This window comes from Eleutherodactylus coqui, chromosome 10, assembly GCF_035609145.1.
Source record: "Eleutherodactylus coqui strain aEleCoq1 chromosome 10, aEleCoq1.hap1, whole genome shotgun sequence".
Taxonomy (NCBI): domain Eukaryota; kingdom Metazoa; phylum Chordata; class Amphibia; order Anura; family Eleutherodactylidae; genus Eleutherodactylus; species Eleutherodactylus coqui.
Genome location: NC_089846.1, coordinates 39995093 through 40010443, shown reverse-complemented (window position 1 = coordinate 40010443; position 15351 = coordinate 39995093). Strand labels below are relative to the sequence as shown.

General features: G+C 50.7%; 1 protein-coding gene across 1 annotated transcript in view; it reads left to right on the top strand.

Annotated features, from left to right (window-relative positions):
• Positions 1 to 15351, top strand: part of ASTN2 (astrotactin 2) — a 728537-nt gene that overhangs the window by 599434 nt on the left and 113752 nt on the right. The window lies entirely within an intron of this gene.

Here is a 15351-nt window from a genome sequence, read left to right as displayed (position 1 = left end):
CAGACACCATCTTGATGTTTACATGTTGCCCTACTTTCTCTTCCACTATGCAAGTGTGCCCTGAGATGCATCAGTACAGAATCACATGACTAACTAGAGCCAGTACCGTCTCTGCCTGCTGGGAGGACACTCTGATTATCATTAATCCTTATATATTCACCTAAATAAGCCAAATGCCAAAACGTATACAGATAGGAGAATGAGCTGTGATCTCCTCCATAATAACTGTGTGGCAGCAGTAACTGTGATAGGAGTTTATGCCCTATAAAGACCTGTGTGGTGCAGTACATGTAGTTTCATCATACAGGAGGTCCTGACAACTGAAATACTAACTCCTGGGCTCCGTGTGCTGTCCGGTTTACACGGACGAAGCGCATAGACGTGTTTTAGCATGACCTATTTCTCCTGTAATGAATGGGACATTCGATGAGTTGGAAGAACATCCGTCTGCATACCTCCATAGGCTATAATAGGGCTGTGCTGTCCATAAATTTACAGGGATAGTGCAAGGCCTGAAATACGCCAGTCTAAGGCCCAATGCCCACGGGTGGTCGGATCCCGCAGGAGGGAGCCCACAGCAGAATTCCACCCTGCATACCTGTGCAGCAAGCCGGCAGCGTCCACTCGGACCTCTCCGCTTCCAGGTTTTCTGTACTGTGGATGGTCCACACAGCACACTGTCAGACATATGGAGTAGGGATTTTATTTTTAGCCTTCTGCTCTCCCGCGGGATCCGCGGCGGACAGGTCATGGATTGGACGGCTCCCTTTGACTTCAATGGAAGCCGTCCGTGAGGGAACCGCAACAAAAATGGAGAGTGCTGAGATTTGTTGTCCGCAAAACAAATCTGCATGCTTAAATCCATTTGTGGACGCCCATATTTCCCTATAGGCGGTTTGATTTGTGGATCTCCCGCAGGGGTTCCGTTAGAGCTTATTCAGACGACCGTATATCGGCCGGGTATTCACGCCCAGCTGATATACGGCCTCTCTCTCTGCAGGGAGAGGAGGCTGGAAGAGCCAGGAGAAGTGCACTGAGCTCCCGCCCCCTCTCTGCCTCCTCTCCACCCCCTCTGCACTATTTGCAATGAGAGGAGGCGGGACAGGCGGGGCTAAGTTCTGGGAATTTGCTCCGCCCCCATCCCAACTTCCCTCATTGCAAATAGTGCAGAGGGGCAGAGAGGGGGCGGGAGCTCAGAGCACTGCTGCTGGCTCTTCCAGCCTCCTCTCCCCGCAGGGAGGGACGCCGTAAGCACAGTAAATTTACAGCGCTGGTCCTGGGCTTTAATCCCGACTGATAATAAAAAATATGGCGCAGGATTAGGGTTCCTGCTCCTGCAGTGTGGCAGGAGCAGGTTGGGTCCTCGGCTGTCAGACACATCAAAGGACCTGAAGGTTAAGGCAGAAGCGGTTGTTAATCACTTCTGCCTTCTTCTTTACAAACTATATAGCGCTCAATGAGCAACATGTAGTGAAGAGAGCAAACTGAAGAGTTACTTCCGCTATTTGATCCAGCGATTACGTGACCTCCGGGTGTCCCCTTCCACAGCAGAGCTACAGGGTCCTAGCAGACCCAGATAAGCTCTGTTACTAACGTCACTATAGGGGGATCAAACGACCTAATGACAGCAAAGTCGAGGGGCGACTTCTCCTACTAATCCTCCTTGACCTCTTCGCATCGTTTAACACTGTTGACCATGACCTCCCCCTTGCTGTGCTTCGCTCCATCGGCTTAAAAGACACTGCTCTCTCCTGGTGCTCCTTCTACCTCTCTGACCGCTCTTTCAGTGAACTCCTTCACTGACTCTATCCCCTCTTCGCCTCCCCTCACTGTTGGGGTCCCCAAGGGCTTGGTCCTTGGTCCCCTCCTTTTCTCCATCTACACAGCCCCTATTGGACAAACCATCCACAGGTTTTGCCTCCAATACCACCTCTATGCTGACGACACCTAGTTATACACGTCTTTTTGTGACATCTCTGCACCCTTCCTCCAAAATATCACCGACTGTCTGCTGTCTCTAATACCATGTCCTCACTTTTTCTCAGACTCAACCTCCTAAAACTGAGCTCAATGCCAGCTGACCTCCCCTCAACATCTCCATATCTTATCTGGCACCATCATAACTCCAAGACAGCACTCCCGCTGTCTTGGGGTTCACACTGGATTCTGACCTCTCATTTGCCCCCCACATCCAATCTCTAACCTAAACATGCCACCCGCACCTCATGAATATTGCTAAAATCCGTCCATTCGTCACCATGGCCACGCTAAAGACACTTGTCACTCTCATCCATTCCCTACTCAGCTACTGCAATTCTCTGCTCATTGGCCTTTCTGCATCAGATTCTCCCATTTCCAATCCATACTAAATGCGGCAGCTTGATTCCTCTTCTGTCCAGCCACTTCTCAGACGCCCTTGCACTATGCCAGTCGATGCATTGGCTGTCCATCCATTACAGAACTCAATTCAATCTCATCACCCTCACCCACAAAGCTCCCCATGGCACAGTGCCACCGTACATCACCTCACTATAGTCTGTACACCACCCAGCCCGCTCACTCCGATCTGCCAACACACTCAGACTAAATGCCTTTCTAATATGAACCTCACATGCTCACCTACAGGACTTCTCCAGAGCAGCACTGGTCGTCTGGAACGCTCTACCCTAAAACATCCAGACAATCCCTGACCTACGGAACTTTCGATGCGTCTTAAAGACGCACCTCTTCAAAAAAGCATACCAAATCTCCTGATCTAATCCCCCACACCCCACAACATGCCCTCTGCCCCTCCCTATGGCTCCCCACATTTTCCACTTTGCCTATCGTGTACATTTCTTGCCCCTGTACCTCCTGTCTTACCCCCACCTCGCTCATTAAAAAAAAAAAATAATACCATATGTAATTTGTCGTACTCTGCGTGCTTCCACGTCCCTCGTCTCCTGCAGCCGGAACCTTCTGTATCATCCCACCCTGTTTGTTTCCAACTAATTGCATACCGCATGTAATTGTCGTACTGCTTGTGTTCCCCCGTGCTTTGAAACCGCTGCGGAATAAGTTGGCGCTTTACAAATAAAGATTAATATGATTATTAACTGCATGTTGAGTTTTGCAGCTAAACAACAACTCCTTCTTGGGGTTTTATTTTTATTTATTTATTTTTTTACAAAGAGGGTAGAAGATGTTGTATAAGTTTTATTACATTTTTGTGAGTAACTAGAAATCCTCCTCAGAAATTCAACCTTTTGTTTTTGGGTTTTGTTTTCACGATGTTCACCAAAAGCAATTCTATTGTTAGTTTTTAATTATTTTTACCACATTCACCGTGTGTGATAATTAACAAAATGTTTTCATTGTCTGAATAATTACAAACAAGGTAATAGCTATTATTGGCTGCTTTTTTAAAATTTTCTTGTATGAGAAGCCCATGCTTTCCTATGGGTTCCTTCACACATGCAATGTTTTGTAGCATGCAACAACTGGACACAAAAACCTCACGGGCCCAGCGATATGCCCACGACACGCAAGGTTTTGCAGCCCATGTTTCCCTATGGAGCCTTCCTTCCTGTTGCATCGCATTGCATGAAAACGTGATTTTTGTGCGGTGCAATGCAACTTTGTTAGTAGAAGGCTAGCCACAGTCACCAACTAGCCTCTAATCGCCTACCTCCTGACATCGAGGCTTGCTAGCCATACCCAGGCTAGCCACACCAACCAACTTTACAGCCTGTCAAAGAAAAGAGGAAACAGACCCACCTAATGATAAATCAAAGGGGGAAAGGTAGCTATCCAGCCCCTGCCTTACCCCCCACCCCACTTTTGTGCTGACTCCAAGGACCCCCATATCCCCAATAGCCAGCACGGCTTGACCCCCCCAAGCCTGCGCCGCACCCCACAACAAGGTACACTCAATCCCTCTTGGACTGCCAATAACCACTAATCTGTTCAATAGCCTTTAGATGAACTCCATCATCTCTCCAATAGTTACCCTCCTGCAATACCTTACACCACAACCTTCCCTTACCCCAATCCTCTAGATCAGGGTTCTCCAATTCCAGTCCTCAGGGACCACCAACAGGTCATGTTTTCAGGATTTCCTCAGTGTTGCACAGGTGATGTAATTATTGTTGGTGCCTCAAACATTGCCACAGGTGTTCTTACCATAGGATATCCTGAAAACATGACCTGTTGGTGGTCCCTGAGGACTGGAGTTGGGGACCCCTGCTCTAGATCACCACCATACTCCTATTAAAATTCAACTGCCAACCATATTCCCTCCTCCCGTAACTGAGGCCTACATAAAATTTGCATTGGTCCAATTCCCACCTACCTATCTTCTTTACTGCCTCCCCATCCAATGCCTCATGTAATCACCTCCGTGCCTGCCCCCATTCTGAATGAATGTATCCCACACTACGAACTGTCCAAGCCTACCTTTTTTAACACTTCCTTAAAACCCATGTTAAACTGGACCTTGATAAAACCGCCCGTCCTCATGCCTCAACAAAGGCACAGTTTCCATCCTTGAAACCCTTACATACTCACGCCAAGACTGCAAAGGGGAACATCTCCGCTCGCCGAACTCCTCACAACGCTATCCTCTGTCCTTTACCCCTTTTATCCGTCTTGGAGCGCTAAAGAAAAAAATATCCAATATCCTGAGCCGACAATCCCCCCCTTTTCCTCTGCTAGGTGATACCAATTCCCTTACCCTTAGAGCCCCAAAAAGGCCAATGAGAACTCTTTCCTAAACAATAACCTCTCAAACTAATCCTCACCAGCAATTTCTATCACCAACCCCTAAGATCTGCAACAAGCTGAACGAAATTGGCCTACACATCTCCCCCCTTCCTTTCTCCTTAAAAAAAACCCTCCAAAGCTTGCCTCACTACGAAGGTCCTCGTAATGACCGCCCCCCCCCTCTTAACTTGCATGCAAAAGTTACACCCGCCATAAATCGGTTCATCTGTCCCACATAGAATTTTTTTTTTTAAATAAATAAAAACTTTACCCAACCCACTCAATAACACCCCCACCCGATCCTCCTCTGAACTATCATCTGACGCTGCACTATCCATACCTCCCATTCCCACCAAAACAGCTATGAAAGCTGCTCTGATACCGTGAGCCAGTGACCCTTCACTGAGGTGCCCAACTGCTCGCTTCCCATGTTCCAAAGCTGAACTGGGCGGTCCATCCCGTCCTCTTCTGTTCCCGGGTCCAACCATCCTGAACCGCTCCGACTGAAAACGAGAGAGCATCTGCAATCAACCCCTTGAACCTGTACGGCCACTAAACTCCTGTTCAGTGAGAACACTTCAGTCACCAAATGCCAAAGCAAATTCATCACTGGCGGTGATGAGGCTGTCAGTGTGTTGATGACTTGAACCACCCCCAAGTTGTGTCAATGGAAACAAACCTTCTTGCTTCTAAAGAAAGCACCCCAAAGCACAACCGCTACAACTATTGAAAACAGCTCCAATAACCCCAAGACCCGAACAAGATCCGACTCCTTCCACTTCTCGTGTCATTTACCACTGACCTTGTAAGTAAGCCCCCAAAATCTGTGCTCCCTTCCACATCCGTGAACAATTCCCAAATCCCATTCTCACAACCTCCTCCATCACTACTGACCTCCCATTATACTTTTCCAAGAAAGTGGACCTGACTGCCAAATCTCTTCTGTGGCTCTTTCTAACCGAATGGAGTGATGCGGGGCCCGCACCCCCGACGTAGCTGATGCCAGCCTCTTGCAAAACACCCTCACCATCTGCATTCTTCTGTACTGAAAAGTGAGCTTTTCCGATAATGGCTGTAGATCCCTCAGCGGGATCTTATTCATACCCCGAGCCTTCTCCACCTCTGCCTTTGAATCCTGCAAATTCTTCTTCTGCAATCTACCTTCCATTGCCTTCATGTCAATAAGTAATTCCAAAAAATTCAAGCACTTCTTGGACCCTTCCATCTTGTCTGGGGGCCAAGGAGCACCCCAAATCGACCCACTGTGACGTTCCCAATGATATCTTACGTATTGGCTACCCCCCAGGCCCCCAGTGGCAACACTATGAATTTCCGCAAAGGTTCCCTAAATGGTCCTGCCATGTGACCTAAGTGAACCTCCTTGCTAAGTCTTTTAGGTTACGACAGTCAGGTAACTTAGTGCCGACTGTAAGTTCTTTTGAAAACGTAACTACATCATGCATGTTTTTTTTAAAGCATCCCAGAAACCCTCCAATAACAGTTCTGCGTGGCTCATATGCTGGTACTTTTTTAGTAATGCACCCATTACCCAGCCTCACCAATGTCCTCGTTTTCAGAAACTCCTTTTTCCTTCCTAAAACACTTTGCAGCTCCGTGTGAGCTGCATTACAATGGGAGCCGGCTTGTTTAAACCTGCATCCTCCCCTGAATTTGCATCGGCCTTCCTTAAATTACCAACCAAACCAAGCCTGTTTCCTCCTTCTAGACCATACTAACCTACTCCCCTGGGTACTACTTTCTGAGCCTCCAGACCTGACACTCCCTGAAAGAGCTGTCCATATCTCACCGGGGCCATCACCCAAAGCCACCGCCCAATGTCCTTTTGATGCCATCTCCTGGATAAATGAACCACTTTCCTCTGCCTGAACTGCTCATCATAGAGCAGTCAAGACATTCCCCCGTAACCCCTATATGCCTCAACTATCCAAACTGAATAGCGAAAAGCCCAGAGCAATTCTCCGAAGTCTTCTCTCAAAAACCCTTCCTAAGATGGCAAACACATACCGCCAATTGGTAAACTACTACCCTTCTCATTTTTCCCTTTATATTCCACCTGTTTACCCTCGTCTAAATTAAACTACACGAGTGGGAGAAGGGAAAATATCCCCACATACTCATCCAGCTTTATATATATATATATATATATATATATATATATATATATATATATTAGAGATGAGCGAGCACCAAAATGATCAGGTGCTCGTTACTCAGGACGAAATTATCGTGATGCTCGAGGGTTCGTTTCGAGTAACCCGAGCATTCTTGTATATCGCCGATGCTCGCTAGGGTTTTCATTTGTGAAAATCTGGGCAATTCAAGAAAGTGATGGGAACGACACAGCAACGGATAGGGCAGGCGAGGGGCTACATGTTGGGCTGCATCTCAAGTTCCCAGGTCCCACTATTAAGCCACAATAGAGGCAAGAGTGGGCCCCCCCCTCCCAACAACTTTTACTTCTGAAAAGCCCTCATTAGCAATGCATACCTTAGCTAAGCACCACACTACCTCCAACAAAGCACAATCACTGCCTGCATGACACTCCGCTGCCACTTCTCCTGGGTTACATGCTGCCCAACCCCCCCGCACGACCCAGTGTCCACAGTGCACACCAAAGTGTCCCTGCGCAGCCTTCAGCTGCACTCATGCCACACCACCCTCATGTCTATTTATAAGTGCGTCTGCCATGAGGAGGAACCGCAGGCACACACTACAGAGGGTTGGCACGGCTAGGCAGCGACCCTCTTTAAAAGGGGCGGGGCGATAGCCCACAATGCTGTACAGAAGCAATGAGGAATATAATCCTGTGCCACCGCCATCAGGAGCTGCACACGTGGGCATAGCAATGGGGAACCTATGTGCCACACACTATTCATTCTGTCAAGGTGTCTGCATGCCCCAGTCAGACCGCGGTTTTTTATAAATAGTCACAGGCAGGTACAACTCCGCAATGGGAATTCCGTGTGCACCCACAGCATGGGTGGCTCCCTGGAACCCACCGGCTGTACATAAATGTATCCCATTGCAGTGCCCATCACAGCTAAGGTAACGTCCGATTAAATGCAGGTGGGCTTCGGCCCACACTGCATGCCCCAGTCAGACTGGGGTTCTTTAGAAGTAGACACATGCAGTTACAACTCCCTGTGGACCCACAGCATAGGTGGCTCCCTGGAACCCACCGGCGGTACATAAATATATCCCATTGCAGTGCCCAACACAGCTGATGTAACGTCAGCTTTAATGCAGGTGGGCAAAAAATTAATTGGATTACACTGTAGGCGAGGGCCCCAAAAAATTGGTGTACCAACAGTACTAATGTACGTCAGAAAAATTGCCCATGCCCAACCAAGAGGGCAGGTGAAACCCATTAATCGCTTTGGTTAATGTGGCTTAATTTGTAACTAGGCCTGGAGGCAGCCCAGTTAAAATAAAAATTGGTTCAGGTGAAAGTTTCAACGCTTTAATGAGCATTGAAACGTATAAAAATTGTTTACAAAAATTATATGACTGAGCCTTGTGGGCCTAAGAAAAATTGCCCGTTCGGCGTGATTACGTCAGGTTTCAGGAGGAGGAGCAGGAGCAGGAGGATGAATATTATACACAGATTGATGAAGCTGGTGGAGAAGAGAAGTCTGGGGAAATCCAGGCTTTGTTCATCTTGATGAGTGTAAGCCTGTCGGCACTGTCGGTTGACAGGCGGGTACGCTTATCTGTGATGATTCCCGCAGCCGCACTAAACACCCTCTCTGACAAGACGCTAGCCGCAGGACAAGCAAGCACCTCCAGGGCATACAGCGCGAGTTCAGGCCACGTGTCCAGCTTCGACACCCAGTAGTTGTACGGAGGAGAGGCGTCACGGAGGACGGTCGTGCGATCGGCTACGTACTCCCTCACCATCCTTTTACAGTGCTCCCGCCGACTCAGCCTTGACTGGGGAGCGGTGACACAGTCTTGCTGGGGAGCCAGAAAGCTGCCAAAGGCCTTAGAGAGTGTTCCCCTGCCTGTGCTGTACATGCTGCCTGATCTCTGCGCCTCCCCTGCTACCTGGCCCTCGGAACTGCGCCTTCGGCCACTAGCGCTGTCGGATGGGAATTTTACCATCAGTTTGTCCGCCAGGGTCCTGTGGTATAGCATCACTCTCGAACACCTTTCCTCTTCGGGTATGAGAGTGGAAAGGTTCTCCTTATACCGTGGATCGAGCAGTGTGTACACCCAGTAATCCGTAGTGGCCAGAATGCGTGTAACGCGAGGGTCACGAGAAAGGCATCCTAACATGAAGTCAGCCATGTGTGCCAGGGTACCTGTACGCAACACATGGCTGTCCTCACTCGGAAGATCACTTTCAGGATCCTCCTCCTCCTCCTCAGGCCATACACGCTGAAAGGATGACAGGCAAGCAGCATGTGTACCCTCAGCAGTGGGCCAAGCTCTCTTCCCCCTCCTCCTCATGCTCCTTCTCCTCCTCCTCAACGCGCTGAGATATAGACAGGAGGGTGCTCTGACTATCCAGTGACATACTGTCTTCCCCCGCCTCTGTTTCCGAGCGCAAAGCGTCTGCCTTTATGCTTTGCAGGGAACTTCTCAAGAGGCATAGCAGAGGAATGGTGACGCTAATGATTGCAGCATCGCCGCTCACCATCTGGGTAGACTCCTCAAAGTTTCCAAGGACCTGGCAGATGTCTGCCAACCAGGCCCATTCTTCTGTAAAGAATTGAGGAGGCTGACTCCCACTGCGCCGCCCATGTTGGAGTTGGTATTCCACTATAGCTCTACGCTGCTCATAGAGCCTGGCCAACATGTGGAGCGTAGAGTTCCACCGTGTGGGCACGTCGCACAGCAGTCGGTGCACTGGCAGATGAAACCGATGTTGCAGGGTGCGCCGTGTGCCTCTTATTTCCTAAGCTGAGTAGTTTCAGCACGGCCTGCTGACGCTTGCCCACCGCTGTGCTGCCACGCCGCGCGACACCGACTGCTGCCGACATGCTGCTGCTGACACATCTTGATTGCGAGACAGAGGTTGCGGAGGAGGAGGAGGAGGGTGGTTTAGTGGAGGAAGCATACACCACCGCAGATACCACCACCGAGCTGGGGCCCGCAATTCTGGGGGTGGGTAGGACGTGAGCGGTCCCAGGCTCTGACTCTGTCCCAGCCTCCACTAAATTCACCCAATGTGCCGTCAGGGAGATATCCTGGCCCTGCCCACCTGTGCTTGTCCACGTGTCTGTTGTTAAGTGGACCTTGGCAGTAACCGCGTTGGTGAGGGCGCGTACAATGTTGCGGGAGACGTGGTCGTGCAGGGCTGGGACGGCACATCGGGAAAAGTAGTGGCGACTGGGAACTGAGTAGCGCGGGCCGCCGTCGCCATCATACTTTTGAAAGCCTCCGTTTCCACAACCCTATACGGCAGCATCTCCAGGCTGATAAATTTGGCTATGTGCACGTTTAACGCTTGAGCGTGCGGGTGCGTGGCGGCGTACTTGCGTTTGCTCTCCAACACTTGCGCTAGCGACGGCTGGACGGTGCGCTGACAGACATTGGTGGATGGGGCCGAGGACAGCGGAGGTGAGGGTGTGGGTGCAGGCCTGGAGACGGTAGTGCCTGTGCCCTGAGAGGGGGGTTGGATCTCAGTGGCAGGTTGGGGCACAGGGGGAGAGGCAGTGGTGCAAACCGGAGGCGGTGAATGGCCTTCGTCCCACCTTGTGGGGTGCTTGGCCATCATATGTCTGCGCATGCTGGTGGTGGTAAGGCTGGTGGTGGTGGCTCCCCGGCTGATCTTGGCGCGACACAGGTTGCACACCACTGTTCGTCGGTCGTCTGCACTCTCAGTGAAAAACTGCCAGACCTTTGAGCACCTCGGCCTCTGCAGGGTGGCATGGCGCGAGGGGGCGCTTTGGGAAACAGTTGGTGGATTATTCGGTCTGGCCCTGCCTCTACCCCTGGACACTGCACTGCCTCTTGCAACCTGCCCTGCTGCTGCCCTTGCCTCCCCCTCTGAAGACCTGTCCTCAGTAGGCGTAGCAAACCAGGTGGGGTCAGTCACCTCATCGTCCTGCTGCTCTTCCTCCGAATCCTCTGTGCGCTCCTCCCTCGGACTTACTGCCCTTACTACTACCTCACTGATAGACAACTGTGTCTCATCGTCATCGTCCTCCTCACCCACTGAAAGGTCTTGAGACAGTTGCCGGAAGTCCCCAGCCTCATCCCCCGGACCCCGGGAACTTTCAAAAGGTTGGGCATCGGTCACGACAAACTTCTCCAGTGGGAGAGGATTCGGAACCCTTGCTGCCCATTCTGGGCAGGAGCCTGGGAACAGTTCCTGGGAGTCTGCCTGCTCCTCAGAATGTGTCATTGTAATGGAGTGAGGAGGCTGGGAGGAAGGAGGAGCAGCAGCCAGAGGATTCAGAGTTGCAGCAGTGGACGGCGCAGAACTCTGGGTGTTCGATAGATTGCTGGATGGACTTTCTGCCATCCACGACAGGACCTGCTCACACTGCTCATTTTCTAATAAAGGTCTACCGCGCGGACCCATTAATTGTGAGATGAATGTGGGGACGCCAGAAACGTGCCTCTCTCCTAATCCCACAGCAGTCAGCTGCGATACACCTGGATCAGGAGCTCGGCCTGTGCCCACACCCTGATTTGGGCCTCCGCGTCCTCGCCCGCGTCCACGTCCTCTAGGCCTACCCCTACCCCTCAGCATGGTGTATTACTAGTAGTGCAGAAACAGAACGCTGTAATTAAATGTGCCGCTTATTGGCCTGTGGTTGGAGGCTGACTTTGCTTACGGAACGCACAGCAGAGCCAGGAAATAATTTTGTGCAAGCCTGCTGTAACACTTAGCTGGCTGCGTATGAATTAGGACAACTACCCCCAGCACAGACCCAGTACACTGAGGACGGTCACAGGCAGCCCAAATAGATTTTTTTTCCCAAATGTTTTTGGAAAGGCCCACTGCCTATATTCAATAAATATGTCTTCTGTCCCTGCCTCACCACTACTGGCCCTGGAGTATGTAAAATAACTGCAGACTGTTGCACTGTGGACTGGAATACAGCGGTGATGTAACAGCCAACACAGAGCCAGGAAATAATTTTGCGCAAGCCTGCTGTAACACTTAGCTGGCTGCGTATGAATTAGGACAACTACCCCCAGCACAGACCCACTACACTGAGGACAGTCACAGGCAGCCCAAATAGATTTTTTTTCCCAAATGTTTTTGGAAAGACCCACCGCCTCTATTCAATGAATATGTCTTCTGTCCCTGCCTCACCACCACTACTGGCCCTGGAGTATGTATAATTACTGCAGGGCGCAATGCTCTGCATGGCCGATATACAAAAAAAAAAAAAAAGTGCAACACTGCAAAAAGCAGCCCCCAGACTACTGCACACAGTTAGATGTGGCCCTAAGAAGGACCGTTGGGGTTCTTGAAGCCTAAAATACTCCTAACACTCTCCCTATAGCAACTCCAGCAAGACAGCACTTTCCCTGATCTCTGTCAGAACGCATCTGTGGCGAGCCGCGGGAGGGGCCGATTTATATACTCTGGTGACACCTGATCTCGCCAGCCACTCACTGCAGGGGGGTGGTATAGGGCTTGATCGTCGCAGGGGGAAGTTGTAATGCCTTCCCTGTCTTTCTATTGGCCAGAAAAGCGCGCTAACGTCTCAGAGATGAAAGTGAAAGTAACTCGAACATCGCGTGGTACTCGTCTCGAGTAACGAGCATCTCGAACACGCTAATACTCGAACGAGTATCAAGCTCGGACGAGTACGTTCGCTCATCTCTAATATATATATAATATTTCTTCTTTTTAAACTACTTTAAATCGTGCCCCCAAAAGCCCTTAAAACCCCCATAGACTTCACTTGGCCCAGTCAGCCAAAGTGGTACCCCACCCCCCCTCCTTCTCTGTCTGCTACCCCAGTCGACTGATTGACCCCCATTCACCCCAGCCAAGCTTCCCCCATAACACTCCCACTGCTAGATTATGCACTAAATGGCGTGGCCCACGCCGCCATCAGTGACGGACCTGTCCCTTTTCTTTCCTGCCTTGCCATAACTCACACATTCAACCCCGCACATTCATCCCCCTCCCCCACCACGCACGCCTTCAGCTGATCCCTCACCCCAGCATCTGCCCCCTCGCGCTTACCTTTTCAGGTGCAACCTGACTAATGAAAGTAGACAAGCAAGCCATATATGTAGTCTTACCCGGCTGCATAGGGGCTGTGAACCCACCAGCCGCTGATACTTCTTCCAGCTGTTCCTTCTCCTCTACGGTGCTTTTTCTCCTGTCCGACCGATCCCATCCTGACTGCAGCCGCCTCTATGTGCCTGCAGCCACCTCAGATCTTCCTGTGGCCCTCTCTCTTCTGCACATTGCTGGACCAGCCGCCTGCCTTCCTCTGCTCTCTATCACCTGGATTATATAGCTGCTATTCGCTGCAGGTCACCCCCCCCTCCCCCGTTTCCTCCCCTGGACCTCAGACGTCCGTGACTGCTGCCAGGCTGCTCCCCAACCGACAACACACCAGGTGAGCAGCCCTCAGCTCTGCCTCTGTTCACTGCCGGCTGTCGCACGCTAGGCCCTGCCCCCCTCTCAGCACAGGGCCTCGCGCCAGACACTGCGCTGCGCCACCTGACAGGATTCCCCCAGGCCTACCCTCTGCTGTGTCTCCGGAGAGGGCAGGCCCTGAGGGACTGCTGGGGGGCTCCTTATGTGGTGGCGCACAGGAGCGGGCTCCCGGCTGCACCGCACCGGCGCATGCGCCCTCCGCGGCCTTCTCTCCCTCACTGCTCCAACTGCTGGCTTCGTCTCTCCTGTCCCCCAGCACTGCTCCCGCTGTGTCTTCCAGTTATGGATGTCCTCTCTCCTCCGCTGCCATTCTGCTATTCTCCGGGATCGTCTCCATCCCAGGTAAGTTCACGGCTACTCCAGTTTTCAGTCAGACTCCTCACTGTCCCCGCTGCAAGTCCTTCCTACTTCTTCATCGTTGTTCTGCTCCAGGACTGGCCCCTCCCACTTCTTCCCGCACTTTTTCCTCTTTCCAGCACCTCCTCTTTTTAGTAACCCTTTCCCTCCCTGTTAGCCCTGTCATGCCTGCCACCACTTACAGCCCTTGGGCTTCAGCTCTGGCATTTCTTTGTCTTGAATGTAGAGTGAGCTAGATTTATGTGTATTGGGTGTTTGCAGGCATGAATGGGTTAACGTCTGGGGATGTCTGGAAATGTATCGTTTTGTCCTGTGTGCAGTATAAAAGAAGGGTCACATGTGTATGTGATGGGGATGTGATGGAGAATGCAAGAGACATGGAAGAGTCAGAGAGGCGGTCTGCTGTTCTCGCTAGGGAATAGCCCTGCAAAGAGACTATGTATGGTCTCCATTCATAGAGAGAGTAAAAGCCTGGACATGGTGGAAGCACGTGGGGGTACAGCACCGGTACCGCATGCATCCAGAGGAAGGGAAAACCTCTACTAAGCGAGAGGAACGTGAGTGTATGACAGAAAAGAGAGAGTTTGCCGGGAGAAAAATCTTACAGATAACTTAGACTGTGGATTATACAAATGCCCCGAGAATCCTTCCTGCTGCACCACTACAATTTGCTTCTGTACCAAGACTGTTTTATTTGGATATAATTTCAAGAGTTTAAGTAAACAAACAGAATCGACCGTTCCCGGTTCTCATTCAGAAAATACCCTGTGTGTGGACTACGTTATTACATCTGAGAGATCAGCTGCAAAAGACGGAACGGTGGCGTCACGAGTGACAAACAGGACTACAGGTAACAACCAGTTACCTGTTTCATGATCTCCCCCTGTGGTAACAGAGTCGAGTCCAGAGCTACCCCTATGGAAGAAGACGGTAGAGCCACCTGTGACAAGGCTATCCAAATTGGGATTATTTACCCTGGAAAAAAGACGGCTAAGAGGCGATCAAATAACTATGTATAAATACATGAGGGGACAATACAAGGATCTCTCCCATGATCTGTTTATACCCAGGACTCCAAGGGTAACAAAAGGGCATCCGCTACGTCTAGAAGAAAGCGTGTTTCATCGCCAACACAGAAAAGGGTTCTTTACTGTAAGAGCAGTGAGACTGTGGAACTCCCTGCCTGAGGACATGGTGATGGCAAAATCCATAGAGGAGTTTAAGAGGGACTGGATGCCTTTCTAGAGCGGAAGGATATTACAGGATATAAATCTTAGGTGACCAGCAGATTGTTAATCCGGGTATACAGGCAGGTAGGAACTATTAGAGGTTGATCCAGGGATTAGTCTGATTGCCATTAGGGAGTCGGGAAGGAATTTTCCCCCGAAAGGGCTAATTTGCTCCTGCCTGCCTCTTGGGGTTTTTGGCTTCCTCTGGATCAACAACATAGGAGGATAAACAAGCAGAACTAGATGGACATTGTCTTCATTCGGCCTTACATACTATGTTACTCCGCTTGTCTCCTTGGCTGAGGGCCTGCTCCTCGGATGCTGCACATTCCATTCAGGGATTTGATACAAGTACATTAGGGTGCTTTCACATCTGTATCGGGGGTTCTGTTTTCCTGCTCTCCTGGCCAAGCGAATCTGTCTTAT